This window comes from Cynara cardunculus (genome assembly GCF_001531365.2).
Source record: "Cynara cardunculus var. scolymus isolate 2C chromosome LG 5, CcrdV1, whole genome shotgun sequence".
Lineage (NCBI taxonomy): Eukaryota > Viridiplantae > Streptophyta > Magnoliopsida > Asterales > Asteraceae > Cynara > Cynara cardunculus.
In genome coordinates, this window is record NC_037532.1 from 7,885,462 (window position 1) to 7,896,928 (window position 11,467).

The 11,467-nt window shown below is 34.0% G+C and overlaps 1 pseudogene; it reads left to right on the forward strand.

The window, feature by feature from the left end:
* Nucleotides 1-9,900: 9,900 nt before the first annotated feature.
* On the forward strand, nt 9,901-11,156 carry LOC112511962 (annotated as a pseudogene).
* Nucleotides 11,157-11,467: the final 311 nt, after the last annotated feature.

The following is an 11,467-nucleotide window of genomic DNA, read 5'->3' on the forward strand; positions in this document are numbered from 1 at the left end:
ACAAAATCAACACATTTTCAACTTAAATAGTCTCTAGAAGTTAAATTAAATTGACCCCTTTTAAGCATATATTTGCATAAATTTGGACTTATCAATATAATAACAAGAATTATGATGCCATTGCCACCCTTATACCAAAACACACTCTCCCCAATATACCACCCTTATTTCAGCAATATCCTCCATGATTATGCCACCCTTATATCCTCCATGAAATCTATAAATAAGTTCGAATGAAGGACCATAGTCACAACCATCCTAATGAATCCTCATTCACAGTTCATCCACAAAATCTATAGAACACTCCCAAATAGACAGACCGCAGCCTTATGTCTAGGCGAGCTGTTACTATAGTTATTCAATCAAAACATATTAAAAACAGTCTGTTTCAAAACTTCAATTATTTTTACACAAAAACAGTCTACAAACAGTTTAAGTCTAGGTATCATTATCATGTGATCACCTAAATCTCTTAAACTTGGGCTCTGATACCAACCTGTAACGCCCCTCCTTCCATACATTGCAAATAACACATATTTCGTTCAATAAATACATGTTTAAGGCTGTTTTAACAGCTTCTTCATACTTAATTCAGATTTAAATAGCAAGATTCACGTCCTATATCAAAGAGAAACCAAACCACACGGTTTAAAACATAATCTTGTTAAAACTCACTTGATTAACACATAATATGCAGGTATAACACAATAGCTTTACTCAACTGCACCCAAATTCTTTCTCAAAAACACTCCACTGCCTTTTCTCTGTTTTTCTTTTAGAAAATGATCTTTTTTTAAAGAATAGCAGGAATCACTTTCTTTTCTGTTAAAATCAAAGGCGGTGGACCTTCTTTAGCCAATCAAACCATTTTTGGGTGGTGAGTTTTAATATTAAAAGATTCACAATCTTATCCTTGAAGATAATCCACTTGAAAATGATATAATAATGTTATCAAAATATCTTCTCACATGCACACRCWCMCMMACYCAAACACATATATATACARATCACCTATTTCATGCATATATCATATTTTGCACTTAATCACTCTATGCATTTAAATTACGATATAATGCATATAAATCACGAAATTCTTGAATTAACACATAAGGTTACCTTAATCCAGGCTTGTAGAAAAACCTAGTTATAACATGAAGGGACCAAAGACTTCGTGGTATATAATGATGGCACTAAATTAGGTTTGGGTTGTGTTCTTATGCAACGAGGAAAGGTGATTGTATATGTTTCCAGACGACTCAAAGACCATGAGAGGAACTACCAAACCCATGATTTAGAATTGGTAGCGGTGTTTTTTGATTTGAAGTTGTTGCGTCACTACCTTCATAGCACAAAGTGTACACTCTACGCCTATCATATATCTTAATATATGTCTTTGACCAAAAGAAACTAAATACGCGCCAAAGGAGATAGTTGGAGTTACTCAAAGGTTATTTAACCATCCGGTAAGGCTAACGTGGCAACATGCATATTAATTTGAAAGGAGTATAGTGGAAGTATCCGAGTTTCAATCTCTCTAATTGACGTGGTCTCGAGCCTAGTCGGGAAAATCAAAGTGTCGCAAGACAAAGCCTTGTTGGAGGCTAACCTCAAAGATGAAATCATGGTAAAGCAATACCTGCAATTGATGGAGCATGGTCGAGATCTGAAACTTTTTCGAGGTCGAATTCGGGTACCTAAGACTGGAGGATGCAAGGAATTACTATTGAAGGATGCTCACAAGTCAAAATATTGTATTCATCCTGGAAGCATGAAAATGCATAGAGATTCAAAAGTTAAATTACTGGTGGCCTGTCATGAAACTCGACATGGCCAAGTATGTGGAAAAGCGCGTGACATGCCTATAAGTTAAAGAGGAACATCAAAGACCATAAGAAAGTCTTCAATCCTTGAAGATCCAATAATGAAAATGGGAATACATCACTATGGACTTTGTAATTAAGCTACCAAGAACGTTGAGATGTCATGGCATAATATGAGTGGTGGTGGACCGTTGGCCAAGAGTGTGCACTTCGTGGAAATGTGGGAAACCTTGTCAATGGATAAGTTGTATATTGATGAACTAGTCTTGAGACACGGGGTGTCGTTTATTTTTTCTGATAGGGATAGTCGCTTCACTTTTAACTTTTAGGACGGTCTACAAAAAAATTGGGTATAAGAGTAAAGTTGAGCACGGTTTACTATCTCTAAACGAATGGTCAAAGCAAGAGGACTACTCATACTCTAGAGGACATGAAGAGATCATGTGTTACCCATATTGGTGGCAATTGGGATTCTCACCTACCATTAGTTGAATTCGCTTATAATAAAAATTACCACTCTAGTACCGGGATGGCACTATTTGAGGCGTTGTATGGCCAAAAGTGTAGAACTCTCATGTGTTTGGCTCGAAACGGGAGAGAAGCAATTTTTCGGATCTTAAATTGTCCAAGAAATGGCAGATAAATTGGAAGGTACTTATGAGCATTTGAAGGCGGCTCAAGATAAAAGAGTTACAAAGATAAAAAGAGACGAACAATCGAGTTCCAAAAGGGAGACCGGGTTATGTTAAAGATATCCCTATGGAAAGGAATTATTCAATTCAAGAAGCATGGAAAGCTTACTCCCTGTTTTATTAGGCTTTTTACTATAGTGAGTCAAATTGGGCTTCAAGCGTACAAGTTGGAGTTGCCATTAGAGATGGATGGAATCCACAATATGTTCCACGTATCTTACTTGCGTAAATGTTTGGTAGATGAAGATAATGTAATCCCTCTATCCAAGATTCATGTGGATAAAAATAATCGTTGTGTGGAGGAACCAAATGCTATTTTAGAGAGAAAAATAAAGAAGCTTCATCACAAAGAGATTGTGATGGTTAAAATGCAATGGAAGCATCACCGTGGCTTAAATGTGACTTGGGAGGCCGAGGAGGAATTTCGAAAGCATTACCCTCAACTTTTTGTGTAGAATAGAAATTTCAAGGGCAAAGTTTATTCCAAGGGTGGGAGGATTATAACACCCGTAAATTTTAAATATGTCTAAAAACTTGGAAATTCGACATTTTGGGATTTAAAACTTCATTTATTTCACAAGATTTTATTGGTTAAGCTTTAACGTAAGTTGTGAAAAGTTCTGGGCCAATCAAGGGGTTTTTTGGGTCATTAAAACACCAACGGGTGAACCGGGCGAATTTTTGGGTGGCTAAACCTGCACCAAAAGTCGCCTAGGCTGCTGTTTGTTGCTTGAGATCGAGTGCCGAGAAGAAGAGAGAAAGAGTGAAGAAGGCGACTAGCAGGGCACCTAAACCAGCGCAAGAATGCGCCCACATCTAGTTGAGGATATGCATGTCGGGCACTGCCATGTGGGAGTGTGTGTGGTGTGAATGTGTGCCAGACGGCTTTATATGCGCCAAGACCCGTACTGCATACCTTGTTCCCTTAAGGCCATCGACCATCACTCCCATATTCCTTCCCTCTTTCTTCATTTACATTATCTTTTCTCTCATTCCCTTCCTAATTCTAACATCAAGTATTTAAGGCAAGAATCAATAAGGTTTCTCGTGCATTTATTCCTCTTCTAGATCCAAGGGGTCAGGTGGATAATCAACCTTCAAGTCTTCACCTTCTTTGAGATTTTGCTTGGTTCTCTAGGTTTTCACTAAAAACTTAGCAAGTAAATTCACTTTTCATTTTATTAATCTTTATTGTGTGTAATCTTGATATCTTAGATATTTGTGGAACATTGTCTTGAATATTTAGTTTAACCTAACTTTATTTGGCCTATAAATGTTATTTGACCTAAATATAATTTTAGAGTCTTGAATGTTTATGATGGGTAATTATATGCATTTTAAGTTCGTAAATGAATGTTTTTATGCTATTTCTAAGCTAAAATAACATTTATAGATTTATTTTGGATTAAACCACCTATATTACATTTTGACATACGTTAGCGTAAATGAAGGGTTGTGTATGGATGAATGGGGTATGTACCTACACTTGAATCCTTATGAGAAATGCATGTTATAAATATGCATATATGATGATATTAGGCCCTAATCCTTATGCATGAGGACTAGGTGCATTGTTGAGACATTGAGTTTTATTAACTTTTTGGGTTGCTAGTAAGTAGACATTAATGGTCCATTGGGATCCTTGATGTGAAACTTGACTAGAAGAATGGGTTGGCACTAAGATTCAAGAGTCTTTGAGATGGAGCTCTTATGAGTAGACACTAAAGATATATAAGGGTTTGAGGTGATGCCATGAATTGATTGTGCATTAAAACCATGAACCTAAGGTGTAGTCCCAATAACATCATTATGTGGAAATACTTTCGTGTTCCTGCCACTTTGATGGATTGGGTCTTCCCCGTTGTCGAGAGATATTTCTTGTGTATAATGTCCAGCTTCAAGACAACTTGTTGTGGTGCATTACGTTGTACGACTATTGCGCTTTGGGTAACACTTTGAATTAATTCTCTTATCCATATTGTGAATTAGTTTGTGTGATCTCATTAGGCATCAAGTCTAATAATTTTTCTTACTTATGTGGTTTTCAAGTCTCATTAGTGACAGATCTAAGACCACTTGTTAGGGTTTGTTGCTACTTAAAAGCATCAAGGGTAGAGACTTTTGGGAAAGCACTTGAGTGGAGATTGAATTTTTGGTGAAATAGTAAAACCTGACTGTAATCTAGTTACTAAGAGATTAGATTATTAGGTTGTTATTTATGTTTTAATTCTTTAATATTTCGTTAATATTGTGCCTCGTTAGTGAACTTTCCCTTCAAGGTTTTAAGCTTGCTTTTTATTTATGAAATTTCAATGTGATAGAATGGCATTTTCTAGTTTCAAATTTTATGGTTACAAAAAAGCTAATAGGACACTCTATTTATAAAATGTCCTAAAAACTGTTTAAAATGTCCAAAACTTCCTAGAAACTCATTGTAATGCTTTTACATATGACACGTAATTATTTGGTCATATAAACTTAAATCATATAAAACACTCTATTATAACACTCAGGTATTTATGGTGTCTTATAAATTGATTTTGTTGTAGTGTCACTGTCCAATCTATCCTCCTTAACCCCCAGATTAAACAAAGAACGTATGAAAAATTAGACATTTAGATGAATGCCAAAAACATAGGAGATCAAGATGGTTGTTAGATGTGAAGAATTGTAGACAACAAAAGAGAAATGTATAGGCAGTTGAATAAGAAACATGAAAAGAATTAAAGTTTAATTTAGGGTTGCTTTGTTGATTACATGAAGTATTAAATAATTAATACATAATAAATAAATAATAGTCGGTAGAGTATGGTATTTCTTGTTGTACACGATATCTAGTATTATGTACCAAGTTTACATATTTAATTGGTGCAGTAATATCAACTGATGTTGGCACCAAGTTAATTGGTATGGTTGTTATGCATATTGGTTTATTTACTTTGGTACAAAAATTGACACCCTAAGAAAACGATATGTTTCTCCAAGTTATATTTATTTTGGAATATTATTTCGTAAAATAAGAATATTGTTTAATCGATTTCCTGTAGTTTGAATTTCTTCTAACCCTTAGAACAAAAGTTTTAACTAGACTTCTTGTTACTAGAGGACCAACTCATTACGGTTAGGTAGTATATGTTGGTGGAAATTCTAGAGAATATAGAGAAAAGAGAGTATAAAGCTCAATAAAACTTGAGATCATGTGAGATCTCGTTTTCCTTAAGTTGTATTTTGATCCTAATTTGTTTGGGTATCACAAAACCAACTCGAGGATAATTTTAAAATCTCAATCCTTGTTTTGGAAGAAATCATTTCGTTTAAAAATTTAGAGAATTGTAACATTCCTAAACTAATGACGAGAATATCTCCCCATAAATAGAAACGATCGCTGAAGTAATTAGTGGGCGTTTAACTTCACAATAGTTACAAACTGCAAACTTTTGAAGCCGTTAGGAGTTTATGACCTTCATAATCAGAAGCCCTTAGGAGTATATGACCTTTTAGAGTCAGAAGGTCTTAGTTTTCAGAGTTAGAAGCTCTAAGTGAAAACCACTTCAGAATCGGAACCTTTTGAACAAGACTTAGAGGCTTATGAATTTCACTCAGCCACTGAGTCGCCGAGAGTGAGAGCAAGACCACTACCAGGGCAGCTTCCCCTAAGACCCCACAAGGGGGCGCAAACCCTTGACCCCTTAACCTTCATCCAGCGACCTAGGTTCTAGTTAGCTTACACAATTGTGCACTCCACACCTCCTAGTCGTAATAGAACTTAAGTGATAGAACTTAACTATCAACCCCATATTCTCTTGTGATTCGCCAATTACATAAAGTGAACCGATAATTTCACTAAATCGCCAACAATATATTTGGATTGAAATCATACATTTTGTAATATCAAGGGAACTCGACAAACAAAAAGTTTTTGGACAAGGATATTGTATGTACATTCACATATCATTTGATGAAGGATTCAATTCGTAAACACTACAAAATCCTGAACTTTACTGATGGACAACTTTTGTCGGAAACTTTGTGAAGGATCATCAAAAACATAAAGGCATCTATGTAAACCAAAAAAGGTAACAATTCACTGACGAATTAAAGACAAGAGATATTATGTCACTAGTATATTGCTAAAGTATTGTTGACATATCTAACCCATTAGCTATGGACAACCAAGTATTCGATATTCTGTCAATAAATGATACAAATAATTATTTTTTTATTTCCTTAAATGGTTGTTCTTGAAATCGATCGGTCTTTATATCTATTACAGATGAATTATCAACAACGTTTAAGTTTGAGCTTTTAATGAATTTTTTCTAACCGATCAAAAATCCACCGCTAACATAAATGTTTCACCTGTAGACCGCGATTATGACCTTTTATTTTTTAATTTACTTATAATTTGTTAATTGATTTTTTTTCCTAATCGTTGTACTTGCATTTTCTTGCAACCACTCCATGTGATCCCATGTCTTCTTTTCCTCATATCCTAGTCTTCATTTGCCTTACCTTGCCAACACATATATTCACGTACGTGTTTTTATAGAAAGAACATGTGATTTGGTGATTGGTAGGGTCAAAGCCTACCTCTATTAGATCCATCCCTAGATCGATATACCTTTTTTCCCTTTTCTAATATATATTACCATGCCAGCTTCTTAGAAAATGATATATAAAGAACATTCTATGTGCATCAAAATCTAGGAATGTTTGTGGTTTACGCCAATGATATATCAATGTATAAACTCCAATTTAGGAATGTCAGAGATGAGAGATGTATAACGTAAGAAATACGATTCTTGCAATTGAAATCTAAGATAAGATTATCATAGACGACATTTACATATAAAAGTCCAGAAGTTTGGAAATATACCGGCTAAGCATATTTGTTCACAAGTCAACATCAAGCAACAATATCTATCAGAAGTTCGAGACAAATAAGATTTAAAAGAATAATTATTTATCGAATCGTATGTCATGGATGACATCAACTTCTAATAAACAAGTGTCAAGTAGTTGAAAAGAAGAACAACTCTACAAGAAAGGGACGATGTAAACTCTGAAGGTGGTAAGGGTTAAAGTGTGGATGCCACATGCCATTCTAAACCTGCATTGGAGTAACGAATGTGAAGCTTACTTAGAGCTTGTGTTCTGCACGAGCCCCACGTGAATCCATCCCCCAATAATAATGTCGTTTATTAATACTTCTTCCTGGTTTTGTATTTATCTGACAATACACAAATAGATTATACTTTTCTGAAATAAATTTGTAGGTTGCATATTTAACTTATGAATCAAACAGAAAAAGAGGAAAAAACCCATAAATGCTTATATAGTAATTTCCATATCGTTAGCTTGTATATATTAACAGCCATTACAGTAAAATTGGTTTTTTGATTAAGATAATAGTCCTTGGACATCTTAATGAAGTACTTAATTAATATGATTTTTAGTTAGCCCATAGGACTAACAATAACAATTACCCATTGTAACACAATGACATTATAATAAGTCGTTAAAAATGAAATTATTTGACCTAACAAGTTTTATCGATGGAGACAACCTAATAGAAAATAAGAAGCCTTATTGAACTTTTATATGACACTTTTGAAAATAACAAGTGCTATAGAAAGACCAATATAATACTTTTCAAAAAAGTGCTATGAGAAAACTGAACAAATGATTATTTCTCGAGTCATAATAAGTTGTCTAACTTTGTCGTTAGAACTTGTTATATATGTCTCCCAACTTCATCCTAAAAATATATTATGATGGCATTGTAATATGACGTACTATTGTTCCTTAAAGTCTCGTTAAATACACTATTATGATAAAATGAAAGCATTTTTGAGGGGAGAGCTTCCCTTTGTAACTGTCTCGCTATGTTCTAATATTTTTGCTAGCTCCTTGCTAGCTTTGTTTCAATGAATTTCCGTTTCCGAAAAAAATGATGACGATGAAAGTTGTACTCATTCTCCTTAAAAGACTTATTTAATTTGTTATAATGAGAAAAATTTTATTTCTTTATATACCTATAGTTTAGAATTATATATTAATGGGAAAACTCGAATAGACTTTATACTTTAAGTGATTAAATACCCATCCATTTTTTGAACAATTCCATGCACATTCTGAAATCGAACAAAATAGTAGCATATAAAAATTACTGGAAACGGTTATTGTGGTAAAAGAAAACTTTGAAAAAAATCCAATGGATTTTCATATTTTGAACGATAAAGTCTCTGAACATTTTTTTAACACATAAATCCCTGCACATACTAAAATCGAACAAAAGGGTTCTTCTAACCTATAAAAACGACTAGAAATCGGTTATCATGGTAAGGAAAAAATCCCAAAAAGACCCGATGAACTTTCATATATTGAGCTCTTAAGTTTGCAAACATATTTTTTGAACAAATAAATTCTAGTACCTACTGAAATCAAACAAAGTAGTTCTTTTGATCTATAAAAATGATCCAAGAGCGGTTATTGTGGTAACAAAATTGTTATTAAATGATTTTAAATTAAAGGATAAATAAATAAAATGGCATGAAACAGTCGGCTTCCTCTCACAACTCGTCTACTCCCCAACGATCGCTCTCACTCTTAGCGAGTCAGGGTTGCGATAGCCTCCCCTATCCGCCCCTTTCCACTGCAGTGTGATCCCCCTTCTCTGCATTTGATCATGCTCACTCCGTCTTGTTTTATAAGTGTAAAAATTTATTCGTTCAAGAATTATTTAGAGATTAATTTGATTGCTCAAAATATGAAAATCCTTTTGTTTTTTGAGAATTCTTATCATGATTTCAACATAATAACCGGTTTTATAGATTAAAATGATTAATTTGTTCAGTTTCAATAAGTGCAAAGATTTACTTGTTCAAATTATGAAAGTTTGTTGGGTTTTTTCAGACTTTCCTCTTATATCAATCGTATCATTTTTGTCCATCTTAAATGAAACTAACATAAATGAACATATATTAACCTAATAACACTTTGATGGAGAGTCTCTTTAATTTTATTCCAAATTCATATTCATGCGATTTAAGATAAATAATTCAATTAAAAAATTGGACGAAAATGAAGAAGTTGATGTGTTAGTAAGAGTATAACTAATTTTTTTGTTTATAAATGTAATTAAAAAATATCAAGAACTTGCTCACTTAAACCATATATCATAATTGTTATATGTGTTGATATAATGTTTAAATATTTCATTTTTCTATTTATTTCAAATAGAATATTTGAATGGTAAGACAAATGAATCCGTTTTCACATAGCGCAAGAGGGTGTATAAATACTCCAACTTAGAATCCTCAATCTCTCATCAACCTTCCTCCTAAAAAGTCATTTCCTAAAATACCAAAGAGAAAAACGGAAATAGAATGATGCTTGTATCTCCTCCTTTGTTTTCAACAACCTATGGATGGCCCTTGGAGGATCTCATAACCCCAAATCTTCAACAGGATTGCAATGAAGCAAATTCATATCATTCTCTTCTTGATATTCCTTCATTTGATCAAATCCAGCAAGATTTTGCACCAGAAAAATCAAATTCGTCTGGAGGAGCTGTAAATGGTGATACTGTCGATAACATGACAGTCGGCAAGAAGCTCAATCATAATGCAAGTGAAAGAGATCGCCGGAAGCGGGTTAATGACTTGTATGCATTTCTTCGTTCACTGCTACCCATGTCAACTGCTCAAAAGGTACCTAAACATCTTGTGTGTATTTGTACATGTATATATGAATGTATGTATTTATATATATTTGCAAGCATTTGCTTAGGATTGGCCTGATTTTTTTCTAGTACTTTGTGTTTTAAATTGAACTACAAATATAAATATATCTTTTTTGCAACAGAAAAAAGTAAGTATCCCGGGGACTGTATCGCACGCACTAAAATACATAGCCGAACTACAAAAGGAAGTGGAGAGATTAATACGTAAAAAGGAACAGCTATCATCGTGTTTCTCACCAATCCATATTACTGGGGTAGAGCATCTTGACATCAGGAATCAAAAAAGTGCTAATGATGCTACAATCCAAACATCATCGACAGTCGTTTCTTCTGTGAGTTTTATAGATGAGAAAGAAGCTGTCATCCAGCTGATTTCCTTAATTGACCGTATGAACAAGAACAAGGAGATTGGTTTCTTGTCTAAGACCATGGAATATTTAGAGCAAGAAGAAGATGGGTTTGTTTAGCTGAGTGCAACTACCTTTGCGTGTCTTGGAGAAGAGCGGTTCTTAGACACACTTCATCTTCAGGTACATGTACCAGCTTTTCGATCTGTTCCAAATTGCAAATAATTTCTTTCTTGAATTTGGGGCTCAAATTGATCCAAATTGCAACAGACCCAGAGTACAGAATCAAGCAATATACCTATATCACTTACATGATGCACAGTTGATTGCCATGAATAAATAATAATTAATTTCCAAGATATCAATATGTTTAATGGAACTAAATATAATCATTCATTGTGTTGACAGGTGCAAAGGGATCATAAAGTAGATGCCGAAAAATTGAAGGAGAAGCTTTGTTCTTTCTACCAACAATCACAAATTTTACCCTAACTATATGTGATTGGTTGCAGAAAACCAGTAATCAAGAGGCTTCGATCTCTTAAGTTAATATGTAGTCAAGGAATGGACGACCGAAGATATAGAATTATGAATGCATTTGTTGTCTGTATATACTAGTCTAATGGAATGATAGTAGAAAATTTTCTCCCAGTTAAATACATATAATAGATTACAAAAGAAAATGGGAGAAAAGAAGGGAAGGGATTCCCAACCCCTATCCGGCCGGTGAGGAAAACACCTCTAGCAACCGAACCAGTAAGAGGGAAATAAAATATTACAAAGACGGTAACCTTAGCTTCTGAACAGTGATCCTTATTACAACCTAAGATTGATTTAATATTTAATTTGTAAATCATTGCTGTA